Source organism: Ambystoma mexicanum, chromosome 1q (genome assembly GCF_040938575.1).
Source record: "Ambystoma mexicanum isolate Mex_15411 chromosome 1q, UKY_AmexF1_1, whole genome shotgun sequence".
NCBI lineage: Eukaryota > Metazoa > Chordata > Amphibia > Caudata > Ambystomatidae > Ambystoma > Ambystoma mexicanum.
In genome coordinates, this window is record NC_090922.1 from 230116390 (window position 1) to 230131676 (window position 15287).

Consider the following 15287-nt stretch of genomic DNA (forward strand, 5'->3'; position numbering starts at 1 on the left):
AGCCGGTAAGGAGGAAGGGGAGGAGGGGAGACGCGATCCTGAGACACCGAAACTTAGTAAACGGCACCCCGGGCTTACCGTCCGCCAGCCCGCCTACGCTTCCCCGACCTCTGCCAAGAATAACGGGGGGAAACACAAGAGCAGCACCCCCCCACACACCGGACATGGGCAAAGATAGGCTTAGAAGAACTGGAACCCAGAACACAATGGAACAATACACAACGCCTGCCCCGACATCTTCCACGGCCCAGAATAGAACCGATGAATCACCAGACCCTGAGGCCGACATATCCCTTAGGGACGTGATGAATGCTATCTCCAATTCTCGATCTGCCATGGAAGTCAAAATGGATAGCATCTGTACGGAGGTCTCTCTGCTGCGCCATGACCTGCAGAAATTATCATCTCGTACAGGGGAGGCGGAGGCGCGCATATCAGTGGCAGAAGACAATGTGAGAGGCATGGGCCAGCAAATGAATGCAGCACTAGGTCGCATTAAACTACTGGAGGAGAGGGTGGAAGAGGGAGAGGGCCGATCGAGAAGAAATAATATCCGCATCCTCGGCCTGCCAGAGAAAGAAGAAGGACCCAGCATGGAGCTGTTCCTCGAACAATGGCTCGCCGATTTATTCGCTCCTAAATCTCTCTCAAACTTCTTCTCAATTGAACGGGCACACCGGATACCAACTGGCAGACCAACTCCCGGAGCACCGCCACGAGCGATAATAGCCAAGATCCTAAATTACAGAGATCGCGACGCGATACTCCACATGGCAAGGACGAATGGAGCCATGACCTATAACGGCTCCAGGATAGCCTTCTTCCCCGACTTCACCAAAGAGGTACAAAGAGCAAGGCAATCCTTTGACACTCTCAAAAAGAGATTACAAGGGCTGAATGTGAAATATGGTCTGCTATTCCCAGCCCAGCTAAAAATCTTTCATAAGGGCACTACTGTGCATTTCACTGATCCAAGAGAGGCATGGAGCTGGGCAGAACGCAACCTAGAAGGTGAATGGGGCCCATGGAGAAGACAGGAAAACCGTAGAAATAGACCCCGACCAAACAGGCCACCAAATGAGCCGCCACAGCAACCGATGGAAGAAATAGCACAGAATGCCGACGCCTAAACACAACCGACAAACATACGGAGGCACGAGCAGGAAAGAACACTACTCAGAACGGCTGGCGGCTGCGTTAAGACACATCACGCAAGCCACCCCCCCGATTGCAATCGGTATAGAACAGACCCTGCAATCACCCGCCGTGGTACCACCAACCCACGGCGGCCTAAGCAAGTTACGGACTCTTCACTACGGCACCTCCACCGCCACAGTGACAAGAGATACCCCAAGTTCAACGGTTTGATTAAGTTTGGTTGTGTGGGCGACAGATGCTTCAGTTGGGGAAGGAGTATAGGGAGGGGGGTAAGTTGGGATTTGTTCACGTTCTATGCTGGCAACAAGGAAAGCACGGCTTAGACAAGCACGCTGAAATGGGAAGACAACAGGGCAGTCCAAACACCGATAGAGCAGGACTCCTCTCGTCTAAACTGCTACCAATGGCACAGACATACGAACAAGATAAGAAATGAGTGCGAAAGGGACAGACACCAAAAAACTTAACATCATGACATGGAATGTCAATGGCCTGGGAAGCAGTATCAAGAGAAGACTAGTAACACAATACCTGAATCGAAATAACCCGGACCTAATACTGCTTACTGAGACACATTTGGCCGGCACAAGATGCCAATTTTTCAAAAGAACCAAATACCGTACAGCAATACATGCAGGTTTCTCGATGGGCTCGAGAGGTGTGCTTATATTAATACACAAAAGAATCACTATAGAGATATCCAACATAACCCAGGACACCGGAGGGAGATTTGTCCACATAAATGGAACGCTATGGAATCAAACCATTGCCATACTGGCGGTCTATGCTCCCCCGGCGCTCACAAATACCTTACTCGACGACATCACACCGATCATAGCCAACAACACCGCGGATATACTAGTTGTAGGTGGAGACTTCAATGATGTAATGGACATTAATCTAGATCGTACACATATCAGGGGGAGAAATCCGATGATACCGACGAAATTAGCCATCTTTGCCACAGCATTGGGACTGAAGGATGCATGGAGGGATCTGCACCAGATGGAGAAACAATACTCTTTCCATTCAGGCGCGCATGCATCGTTGTCTAGACTAGACTACTTCTTCCTCCCTGGTGTAGACATACATAAAGTAACGGAGGCAACACTCCAGCCCAGGGGGATCTCGGACCACTCACCGCTGAAGATCCTACTCGAAACAGAACGACCCAGGCCTCCACTGACTTGGCGCCTGAACTCGTATTATTTAGGGTTCAAAGAGTTAGTAGAAAAGATGCAGGAAGCCACTGTCTCATATTTCGAAACAAACCAGGACTCGATAGAGGACCTAGGAACCATATGGGAGGCGTACAAAGCAACCCTGAGAGGGGTAGTACTGAGCTGGACTGCTGCACACAAAAAAGCGCACAGGAAGGAGGTTGAAGACGCTGAAACAGAGGTCAGAAACGCTGAAGTGCGATATATAAACACAGGCGCATCAGATGACAACAGAGCCCTACAAGCGACACAAAAGAAGCTGCATGATGTCACACTTACCTGTGCGAAACAGGCACACAGGACAATGCGTACCAGGCTATACGAGACTGGAGACAAGGCCGGCAAAATGCTGGCGTGGCTGGAAAAAAGAGAGGAGGGTCAACACCAGATAAGATGTATCACTACCAGGAATGCAGAACAGACCTATACCGACTCAAGCATTGCTGAAACCTTTGCAGAGTACTATGAGGCATTGTACGCTCCCCCGACGACTGCACTGGATCCCAGCATCCTGGACACACTCACCATTCCACACCTAAGCGATACGCAAAGAGCGAGTTTGGAAACAGGGATTACAGAGGAAGAACTGTCGACAGCCCTATCCCAACTCCAAAATGGGAAAACCCCAGGGCCTAACGGCTTCCCAGTGGAAGCTTGGAAAAAGATCGGCAATGAGCACATAGTACCACAGATGCATAAAATGTTCCTATATGCCAAAGGTAAAGGAATTCTGCCCCCGGATCTGAGAAAGGCCACTATAGTGGTGATACATAAGGAAGGCAAACCAGCAAACATATGCAGCTCCTACAGGCCGATCTCACTTATAAACATAGAAGCTAAGATACTGGCCAAGACACTGGCTAACAGGCTCCAGACAGTCATACACACCCTTATCCATCCAGACCAATGTGGCTTTATGCCACGGAGATCCACACGAATGAATATCCACAGGCTACATGCCGCCATTGAGAAGTCTCCATCGCTGCGGGATGCACTAGCACTCCTCGCGATTGATTTCGAAAAAGCCTTCGATTCAGTCCACTGGGAGGCCTTGTGGAGCATTATGGGTAAAATGGGGTTGGGTGAGCAATTCATAGGCTGGGTCAAGCTGCTCTACAACACACCGACAGCTGAGATAAGGGTAAACGGGTGGACATCACGTAGTATTAACCTGGGTAAAGGGACCAGGCAGGGCTGTCCCCTTTCGGCAATGCTATTTGCACTGGCAATCGAGCCCCTGGCAATAATGCTGAGAGAATCACAGTTGTGGAAGGGGTTCCGGTGGGCCCGAGATTGGGAGGATAGGGTTTCCCTCTATGCCGACGATTTACTGATCTACATGAGTGATCCACTAGTATCATACCCCATCGTCACCCAAATACTAAATAGATACGGAGCATTTAGTGGTCTACGGGTAAACTATAACAAATCCATCCTTTTTCCGATCCAAGGAACTGATACGACAGCTCTACACAATTGCCCATATAGAGTAGAAACCGAGCATTTCAGATATCTTGGGGTACAGGTTGCGACGGACCTCACGCAATATGTTCCCCAAAATCTCCATCCAATCAGAGATAGATTCGCGAATGATGTGAAACACTGGATGACCCTACCCCTCACCCTGCTAGGAAGGGCGGCAATGTTTAAAATGCTCACTCTGCCACGATTCGTGTACATCCTCCAAAACGCCCCACTGTATGTACCCAAGATAGAATTCCTAAAAATAGATGAGACTCTCAGAAAGCTCCTCTGGGGTGGAGGGCATCCACGGATCGCGCTCAAAACCCTACAACGTTCCGCATGGGAAGGAGGTATAGGACTGCCCCACCTACAAACATATTATTGGGCAGCCCAGATGCCGGTGATAAATGATATCCTGCATAACAACCCTGAACTACCACATATTAAAGCGGATAGCCAGATGAGTGCCGGGCTCACCCCATTAGAGACCCTCTACAATAGTAGGGTACGCATGATCCCCAACACGATTAGAGCACATAGAACGCAAATATGGCTAGATGCACACAAGCACCTGGGATGGGATGGGAAACTCACGCTGGCACAGCCCCTATGGCGTAACAAACGTCTGCCGGAGCTAAGTAAAATCCCAAAATGGGCGACCTGGGAATCAGCTGGGATAACAAGGCTAGCAGACATAATACAAGATGGAGCAATAATACCATTCCAGACCCTGCAGGACAAATTCAACCTACCCCCCACAGAACACTTCCATTACAGACAAATACATCACGCACTTATCACATGTGAGATCGACCCACCGAACATTCCAGATTGCACACCAATTGAGAGAAACATCGTGGTAGATCGTATCGATAATAAAATAACCTCCACAATGTACAATGCAATAGCCTCTTTCGCCACAACGGAACTTACAGATCTGAAAGCAAAATGGGAAAGAGATGTGGGACCAATACAACCGGAAGAATGGATCAAAGCACTCATGTATCCGAGGGAAATTGCCATCTCGGCTAGAATCAGATTGATCCAACTCAAAATTCTACACAGGGTATACTATCCGAGAGAAGCTTTACATCAATGGGGGAGAGCAACTGATCCCAACTGTCTAAGGTGCCAACAGGCGAGGGGGACCTTTTTTCACATCTTGTGGGAATGCCCACGAATCCAAATTTTCTGGCAGAAATGTTGTGACAGGTTATCGGCAGTCATCGGCCGACGAATACCCATGGACCCCAAATTGCTATTACTAGGGATGGATGACGACCTAGACATCCTCCGATATGAGAAACTCATGCTGGCAACAACCACGGGACTCATAAAGAGGAATCTGGCCCAATTGTGGGGCTCACCCTTATCCCCTCAATGTGACCAATGGATAACAGACGTGGATATCTGTGTGCAAATGGAAATGAGAATATACACTACCAGAGGGTGCCCAGGGAAAGCACGCAAGATCTGGCAAAAATGGGAAGACACGTAGGGCTCTGCGAACTCATGAATAGACTTGACAGGGAAAGCACGCAAGATCTGGCAAAAATGGGAAGACACGTAGGGATCTGCGAACCCATGAATAGACTTGATAAACGTTTGGAGTCCTGCGAAGACTCATCTGCACAATGTATAATTTGGACGCCTAGTAACCCATTTCATGAAGGACCTAAAACTCTGAAACTTGCAATGTGCATGAAGAGCTATGCTTAGTGATTGCCTGTATGCCCGAGCGATGACTTGTTATTAACTTGTATGTATATGTTTACGTTTATAAAATAAATAAAATATGTTATTAAAAAAAAAAAAAAAAAAGATGTATTAAAAAATAAATACTTGCAGATTAAGAAAGTTTCTGTCCTGTCGTGTGCCAAAAATAGTGAATGCTTTACGAATGTGCGTGTCATCCTTTGAAGCAGGGGCCAATTCTATTTTCCCATTTTCATTCCAATATTAGTACATGTTTTGCTGAGGTACATAGGAATGGATCTGTTAAGAAATGAAACCAAAAGCCTGGAAAAATGTTGAAACAGGTAGGATTTGGACTTACAATAAACGGACTCACAGTCAGATGTGCTATCCCTTGACCCACTGACCCGCTTACCTTTTGTGTAATCCTTTTGCTCTCAGCAGTGTTGTCCAAAGTTCCCTACTTAAAGAGACTTTCTTATAAAAAAAGATCCTAGACATGTTTTTTATGGCCCACATGCCTCATATCCCGTTGCTCTTGATAAACTCACATCATCTCCCACCAATACAAGCTGTAAAAGATGTCAAGGGCATAGCCAAGGAAATTAGACGTGGGCCGAAGGTTGAGCAATCCTTAAATCAGCAGCAAAAATAACATTGAAATCAGCTTCAGAATCTCTTAAAGGATGGGCCAACACTGGTTGCTTGCAGGGCGCAATCGGGCTGACGCCTTAAGGCAAGCGCAAAGGGAGAGCCAACCAAACCATTGATTAGGACCTCTGGACTTTCTGCTCTTTAACATAAGGACATTTGATATGGCAAACGTTTGACCAAACACCATTTAGATGTCGGATGGTATGGAATTAAGCGGCAAACAGCAATACATCAGCATTCTTTGCTGCTTTATTGATCTGGTCCTAAAGGGTTTGGTTTAATGCCAATTATATTTAAAGATAAAAAGATTCATGCTCAACGGTGCTTGCAAATCGACACCCCTCTCCCCATCACGATGGCTGGGTGATGCAAGAGTGAGAGCATCACAGCAGACCCAGAGACATGAGAAACACTCTGTACCTCTGAGTGCATGTGGGCCCATGGCTGGATCAAGGACAAGGCAAGAATAGGAGATGGCTTAAGGTGTCAGGACCCAGGCTGCCCCATTGCGCACTGCCAGCAACAGATGTTGGACCATCCTTTAAGAGATTCTGAGGCTTATTTCAATGTTAACTTTGCTGCTGATTAAAGGATTGCTCAACCTTCGACCCGCGTCTAGTTTGCTTGGCTAAGCCCTGAAAATCTTTTACAGCTTGTATTGGTGGGAGATGATGTGAGTTTATCAAGAGCAACGGGATATGAGGCATGTGTGCCACAAAATGCAGGTCTATGATCTTTTATTTGAAAGCCACTTTGGAAAACCCTACTGAGAACAAAAGGATTACACAAAAGGAAAGGGGGTCAGGGGGGCAAGGGATAGCACATCTGAATGTGAGTCAGTTAATTGTAAGTCCAAATCCTACGCGTTTCGACATTTTTCCAGGCTTTTTGTTTCAGTTCTTAACAGATCCATTCCTATGTACCTCTGTGCTTTCAACAGAGTTTTCATTGTAATGGAGGGACATGCAGTATGCCTTAAACATGCCTGGGCAGGGAAGACTATGTAAAAGCAAGAGTAGCAGACAGCTTAATAAATCATCAGCAGGACCCTCTAGACCTTCCCCAAAAAACATAACATGATTTCTATGCATGTATGTGCGTTGAACAGCGCAAGTAATTTGGTTAATGTCAGTGGATAAATGTCACTTTCCCACAGCGCAGACAAAATCACTTGTACAGGCCCCTTCTGCAAAAGCATTACCGCTGTAGAAAGCAGTGAAAAGGTGAGGCAGTGTGCAGTCCCCCCACCCCCGACCCTGATCGGCCACGATCGGCCAAGGACCTCTCTATAAGAGCTGAGGGTGGAATTTTTCTGGACCTCAGTAACTTAGGGAGACATGGCTAAAGGGATCCTCAATCAACGGCCCAGCTTTTGCTCTGTGGCCTGTCCGAATATGTCTGTTCTCCAAATTACCTGCCGCTGCCCAGGTGTCAGATGGTGAGATGGAATGACCTCCCAGGAAGCATACTGGCAGATGATTTGCATAGGCACACCCCCTCTCCCTCTCTCTTAGCCCTGCTTACTCCACAGTAGCAAGTATCTGGGGAAAATATAGTGGTCGAGGTGGGGTAGCAGTAACTAGCAACTCTGAGAAAGTAAATCTGGGACACTTGGCGACCTGTGGGGAACAACTGCAGAGCTCAGTGCCCAGAAGTTTGTGGCACAGGGAGGAGGTCTGTTGGATTTCAGTAACTTGGAGACATGCAACCTGGTCGGGAGTGCTTCAGGTCTCCTTCCTTGCATGTTCCAAGCAACTCAACAAAGCATCAACAGGCTGAGATACCAACCACAGAGCCCCTTTCCACTTGATTAAAAGGCTAAAATCTTTTCCATGCAAATACATAGCCCCCAAATACCATATTTTCTTTGTTTTCTCTCTCTCTCCTCCCTGTCTCCTTCCCTCGCTCCCTCCCACCCTCCCGCACTCTCTCTTCCCCCCAGCCCCTCTCCCTCTCCCTACCATTAATTTTAAGTTTTCATGCACTGCAGCACATTGTGGCAATGGTATTTCACAATGGGACTGTTTGAAAGTTACAGAAATCAAAAAAGAAATCAACCAACTAAAAGCAGCCAAACCCGGAGTACTCTGCTCAGCCCCATTTAAAGATTAAGGCCCAGAAGCAAGTAAAGCTGTAGTTCAGAGCGATATTTGCAAATAGCACCTTAAAGCAGTTTACGCTGGAGTGCACAACAAGGGGGAAAGTGATAATACTGAGTTTGGTAGAATGGGATAAAAAAAAACAAAAGAAGCGTGCCACTTGTAAAAGTACAAGTCAAGAAATTGAAGGGGACGGGGCTGTTCATTCAGTCAAGAGGACTCACAAGTAAAAGGCTCCTGAGGCATTAGTGTTGAATTTGGCGCAAAATGCATTGTGTTGTCGTGTAATATGAATGAACATACAATTTCAATCTTCAATAAAGAAAGATCTATTAAAAAATCAACACTTGCAAATTAAGAAAGTTTCTGTCCAGTCATGTTCCAAAAATAGTGAATGCTTTACGAATGTGCGTGTCATCCTTTAGAGCAGGGGCCGATTTAAATTTCCCATTATCATTCCAATATTAGTACATGTGTTGCAGAAGCAAGCGCAAAGGGAGAGTCAATCAAACCATTGATTAGGACCTCTGGTCAAAGGTTTGCCATACCAAATGTCCTTATTTCAGAGGGCAGAAAGTCCAAACACCATTTAGATATCGGGTGGTATGAAATGAAGAGGCAAACAACAACGAATAAGCATTCTTTGCTGCTGTATTGATCTGGCCCTAAAGGGTTTTAGTTTAATGCCAATTATATTTAAAGATATAAAGATTAATGGTCCAGGGTGCTTGCAAAATGAAAACCCCCTCCCCATCACAATGGCTGGGTCATACAAGCCTGAGAGCATCACAATAGACCCAATAGACATGAGAAAAACTCGGTACCTCTGAGTGTATGTGGGCCCATGGCTGTATCAAGGACAAGGCAAAAACAGGAGGTGGCTTAAGGAGTCAGCACCAGAGGCTGTCCGATTGAGCCCTGTAAGCAACAGATGTTGGACCATCCTATAAAGGATTCTGAGGCTGATTTCAATTTTAACTTTGCTGCTGATTTAAGGATTGCTCAACCTTCGACCCACGTCTAGTTTGCTTGGATAAGCCCTGGAAATCTTTTACAGCTTGTACTGGTGGGAGATGATGTGACTTTATCAACTGCAACGGGATATGAGGCATGTGTGCCACAAAAAGCAGGTCTAGGATTTTTTTATAAGAAAGCCGCTTTAAGAAGGGAACTTTGGGCAACCCCACTGAGAGCAAAAGTATTACACAAAAGGTAAGGGGGTCAGTGGGTCAACTGATACAATAAACTAACTCACAGTCAAATGTGCTAAGTCCAAATACTACCTGTTTCTACATTTTCCAGGCTTTTTGTCTCATTTCTTAACAGATCCATTCCTATGTACCTCTGTGCTTTCAACAGAGTTTTCATTGTAATGGAGGGACATGCAGTATGCCTTAAACATGCCTGGGCAGGGAAGACTATGTAAAAGCAAGAGTAGCAGACAGCTTAATAAATCATCAGCAGGACCCTCTAGACCTTCCCCAAAAAACATAACATGATTTCTATGCATGTATGTGCGTTGAACAGCGCAAGTAATTTGGTTAATGTCAGTGGATAAATGTCACTTTCCCACAGCGCAGACAAAATCACTTGTACAGGCCCCTTCTGCAAAAGCATTACCGCTGTAGAAAGCAGTGAAAAGGTGAGGCAGTGTGCAGTCCCCCCACCCCCGACCCTGATCGGCCACGATCGGCCAAGGACCTCTCTATAAGAGCTGAGGGTGGAATTTTTCTGGACCTCAGTAACTTAGGGAGACATGGCTAAAGGGATCCTCAATCAACGGCCCAGCTTTTGCTCTGTGGCCTGTCCGAATATGTCTGTTCTCCAAATTACCTGCCGCTGCCCAGGTGTCAGATGGTGAGATGGAATGACCTCCCAGGAAGCATACTGGCAGATGATTTGCATAGGCACACCCCCTCTCCCTCTCTCTTAGCCCTGCTTACTCCACAGTAGCAAGTATCTGGGGAAAATATAGTGGTCGAGGTGGGGTAGCAGTAACTAGCAACTCTGAGAAAGTAAATCTGGGACACTTGGCGACCTGTGGGGAACAACTGCAGAGCTCAGTGCCCAGAAGTTTGTGGCACAGGGAGGAGGTCTGTTGGATTTCAGTAACTTGGAGACATGCAACCTGGTCGGGAGTGCTTCAGGTCTCCTTCCTTGCATGTTCCAAGCAACTCAACAAAGCATCAACAGGCTGAGATACCAACCACAGAGCCCCTTTCCACTTGATTAAAAGGCTAAAATCTTTTCCATGCAAATACATAGCCCCCAAATACCATATTTTCTTTGTTTTCTCTCTCTCTCCTCCCTGTCTCCTTCCCTCGCTCCCTCCCACCCTCCCGCACTCTCTCTTCCCCCCAGCCCCTCTCCCTCTCCCTACCATTAATTTTAGGTTTTCATGCACTGCAGCACATTGTGGCAATGGTATTTCACAATGGGACTGTTTGAAAGTTACAGAAATCAAAAAAGAAATCAACCAACTAAAAGCAGCCAAACCCGGAGTACTCTGCTCAGCCCCATTTAAAGATTAAGGCCCAGAAGCAAGTAAAGCTGTAGTTCAGAGCGATATTTGCAAATAGCACCTTAAAGCAGTTTACGCTGGAGTGCACAACAAGGGGGAAAGTGATAATACTGAGTTTGGTAGAATGGGATAAAAAAAAACAAAAGAAGCGTGCCACTTGTAAAAGTACAAGTCAAGAAATTGAAGGGGACGGGGCTGTTCATTCAGTCAAGAGGACTCACAAGTAAAAGGCTCCTGAGGCATTAGTGTTGAATTTGGCGCAAAATGCATTGTGTTGTCGTGTAATATGAATGAACATACAATTTCAATCTTCAATAAAGAAAGATCTATTAAAAAATCAACACTTGCAAATTAAGAAAGTTTCTGTCCAGTCATGTTCCAAAAATAGTGAATGCTTTACGAATGTGCGTGTCATCCTTTAGAGCAGGGGCCGATTTAAATTTCCCATTATCATTCCAATATTAGTACATGTGTTGCAGAAGCAAGCGCAAAGGGAGAGTCAATCAAACCATTGATTAGGACCTCTGGTCAAAGGTTTGCCATACCAAATGTCCTTATTTCAGAGGGCAGAAAGTCCAAACACCATTTAGATATCGGGTGGTATGAAATGAAGAGGCAAACAACAACGAATAAGCATTCTTTGCTGCTGTATTGATCTGGCCCTAAAGGGTTTTAGTTTAATGCCAATTATATTTAAAGATATAAAGATTAATGGTCCAGGGTGCTTGCAAAATGAAAACCCCCTCCCCATCACAATGGCTGGGTCATACAAGCCTGAGAGCATCACAATAGACCCAATAGACATGAGAAAAACTCGGTACCTCTGAGTGTATGTGGGCCCATGGCTGTATCAAGGACAAGGCAAAAACAGGAGGTGGCTTAAGGAGTCAGCACCAGAGGCTGTCCGATTGAGCCCTGTAAGCAACAGATGTTGGACCATCCTATAAAGGATTCTGAGGCTGATTTCAATTTTAACTTTGCTGCTGATTTAAGGATTGCTCAACCTTCGACCCACGTCTAGTTTGCTTGGATAAGCCCTGGAAATCTTTTACAGCTTGTACTGGTGGGAGATGATGTGACTTTATCAACTGCAACGGGATATGAGGCATGTGTGCCACAAAAAGCAGGTCTAGGATTTTTTTATAAGAAAGCCGCTTTAAGAAGGGAACTTTGGGCAACCCCACTGAGAGCAAAAGTATTACACAAAAGGTAAGGGGGTCAGTGGGTCAACTGATACAATAAACTAACTCACAGTCAAATGTGCTAAGTCCAAATACTACCTGTTTCTACATTTTCCAGGCTTTTTGTCTCATTTCTTAACAGATCCATTCCTATGTACCTCTGTGCTTTCAACAGAGTTTTCATTGTAATGGAGGGACATGCAGTATGCCTTAAACATGCCTGGGCAGGGAAGACTATGTAAAAGCAAGAGTAGCAGACAGCTTAATAAATCATCAGCAGGACCCTCTAGACCTTCCCCAAAAAACATAACATGATTTCTATGCATGTATGTGCGTTGAACAGCGCAAGTAATTTGGTTAATGTCAGTGGATAAATGTCACTTTCCCACAGCGCAGACAAAATCACTTGTACAGGCCCCTTCTGCAAAAGCATTACCGCTGTAGAAAGCAGTGAAAAGGTGAGGCAGTGTGCAGTCCCCCCACCCCCGACCCTGATCGGCCACGATCGGCCAAGGACCTCTCTATAAGAGCTGAGGGTGGAATTTTTCTGGACCTCAGTAACTTAGGGAGACATGGCTAAAGGGATCCTCAATCAACGGCCCAGCTTTTGCTCTGTGGCCTGTCCGAATATGTCTGTTCTCCAAATTACCTGCCGCTGCCCAGGTGTCAGATGGTGAGATGGAATGACCTCCCAGGAAGCATACTGGCAGATGATTTGCATAGGCACACCCCCTCTCCCTCTCTCTTAGCCCTGCTTACTCCACAGTAGCAAGTATCTGGGGAAAATATAGTGGTCGAGGTGGGGTAGCAGTAACTAGCAACTCTGAGAAAGTAAATCTGGGACACTTGGCGACCTGTGGGGAACAACTGCAGAGCTCAGTGCCCAGAAGTTTGTGGCACAGGGAGGAGGTCTGTTGGATTTCAGTAACTTGGAGACATGCAACCTGGTCGGGAGTGCTTCAGGTCTCCTTCCTTGCATGTTCCAAGCAACTCAACAAAGCATCAACAGGCTGAGATACCAACCACAGAGCCCCTTTCCACTTGATTAAAAGGCTAAAATCTTTTCCATGCAAATACATAGCCCCCAAATACCATATTTTCTTTGTTTTCTCTCTCTCTCCTCCCTGTCTCCTTCCCTCGCTCCCTCCCACCCTCCCGCACTCTCTCTTCCCCCCAGCCCCTCTCCCTCTCCCTACCATTAATTTTAGGTTTTCATGCACTGCAGCACATTGTGGCAATGGTATTTCACAATGGGACTGTTTGAAAGTTACAGAAATCAAAAAAGAAATCAACCAACTAAAAGCAGCCAAACCCGGAGTACTCTGCTCAGCCCCATTTAAAGATTAAGGCCCAGAAGCAAGTAAAGCTGTAGTTCAGAGCGATATTTGCAAATAGCACCTTAAAGCAGTTTACGCTGGAGTGCACAACAAGGGGGAAAGTGATAATACTGAGTTTGGTAGAATGGGATAAAAAAAAACAAAAGAAGCGTGCCACTTGTAAAAGTACAAGTCAAGAAATTGAAGGGGACGGGGCTGTTCATTCAGTCAAGAGGACTCACAAGTAAAAGGCTCCTGAGGCATTAGTGTTGAATTTGGCGCAAAATGCATTGTGTTGTCGTGTAATATGAATGAACATACAATTTCAATCTTCAATAAAGAAAGATCTATTAAAAAATCAACACTTGCAAATTAAGAAAGTTTCTGTCCAGTCATGTTCCAAAAATAGTGAATGCTTTACGAATGTGCGTGTCATCCTTTAGAGCAGGGGCCGATTTAAATTTCCCATTATCATTCCAATATTAGTACATGTGTTGCAGAAGCAAGCGCAAAGGGAGAGTCAATCAAACCATTGATTAGGACCTCTGGTCAAAGGTTTGCCATACCAAATGTCCTTATTTCAGAGGGCAGAAAGTCCAAACACCATTTAGATATCGGGTGGTATGAAATGAAGAGGCAAACAACAACGAATAAGCATTCTTTGCTGCTGTATTGATCTGGCCCTAAAGGGTTTTAGTTTAATGCCAATTATATTTAAAGATATAAAGATTAATGGTCCAGGGTGCTTGCAAAATGAAAACCCCCTCCCCATCACAATGGCTGGGTCATACAAGCCTGAGAGCATCACAATAGACCCAATAGACATGAGAAAAACTCGGTACCTCTGAGTGTATGTGGGCCCATGGCTGTATCAAGGACAAGGCAAAAACAGGAGGTGGCTTAAGGAGTCAGCACCAGAGGCTGTCCGATTGAGCCCTGTAAGCAACAGATGTTGGACCATCCTATAAAGGATTCTGAGGCTGATTTCAATTTTAACTTTGCTGCTGATTTAAGGATTGCTCAACCTTCGACCCACGTCTAGTTTGCTTGGATAAGCCCTGGAAATCTTTTACAGCTTGTACTGGTGGGAGATGATGTGACTTTATCAACTGCAACGGGATATGAGGCATGTGTGCCACAAAAAGCAGGTCTAGGATTTTTTTATAAGAAAGCCGCTTTAAGAAGGGAACTTTGGGCAACCCCACTGAGAGCAAAAGTATTACACAAAAGGTAAGGGGGTCAGTGGGTCAACTGATACAATAAACTAACTCACAGTCAAATGTGCTAAGTCCAAATACTACCTGTTTCTACATTTTCCAGGCTTTTTGTCTCATTTCTTAACAGATCCATTCCTATGTACCTCTGTGCTTTCAACAGAGTTTTCATTGTAATGGAGGGACATGCAGTATGCCTTAAACATGCCTGGGCAGGGAAGACTATGTAAAAGCAAGAGTAGCAGACAGCTTAATAAATCATCAGCAGGACCCTCTAGACCTTCCCCAAAAAACATAACATGATTTCTATGCATGTATGTGCGTTGAACAGCGCAAGTAATTTGGTTAATGTCAGTGGATAAATGTCACTTTCCCACAGCGCAGACAAAATCACTTGTACAGGCCCCTTCTGCAAAAGCATTACCGCTGTAGAAAGCAGTGAAAAGGTGAGGCAGTGTGCAGTCCCCCCACCCCCGACCCTGATCGGCCACGATCGGCCAAGGACCTCTCTATAAGAGCTGAGGGTGGAATTTTTCTGGACCTCAGTAACTTAGGGAGACATGGCTAAAGGGATCCTCAATCAACGGCCCAGCTTTTGCTCTGTGGCCTGTCCGAATATGTCTGTTCTCCAAATTACCTGCCGCTGCCCAGGTGTCAGATGGTGAGATGGAATGACCTCCCAGGAAGCATACTGGCAGATGATTTGCATAGGCACACCCCCTCTCCCTCTCTCTTAGCCCTGCTTACTCCACAGTAGCAAGTATC

General features: G+C 45.9%; 3 non-coding genes across 3 annotated transcripts; all 3 read right to left on the bottom strand.

Annotated features, from left to right (window-relative positions):
* Window positions 1-8673: 8673 nt before the first annotated feature.
* LOC138565291 (U6 spliceosomal RNA) lies at window positions 8674-8780 on the bottom strand. The gene has a single exon (XR_011301183.1). It is a non-coding gene; the product is annotated as a U6 spliceosomal RNA (small nuclear RNA).
* A 2411-nt stretch (window positions 8781-11191) lies between these two features.
* On the bottom strand, window positions 11192-11298 carry LOC138565292 (U6 spliceosomal RNA). Its single transcript, XR_011301184.1, has one exon. It is a non-coding gene; the product is annotated as a U6 spliceosomal RNA (small nuclear RNA).
* Window positions 11299-13709: 2411 nt separating this feature from the next.
* LOC138565293 (U6 spliceosomal RNA) lies at window positions 13710-13816 on the bottom strand. Its single transcript, XR_011301185.1, has one exon. It is a non-coding gene; the product is annotated as a U6 spliceosomal RNA (small nuclear RNA).
* Window positions 13817-15287: the final 1471 nt, after the last annotated feature.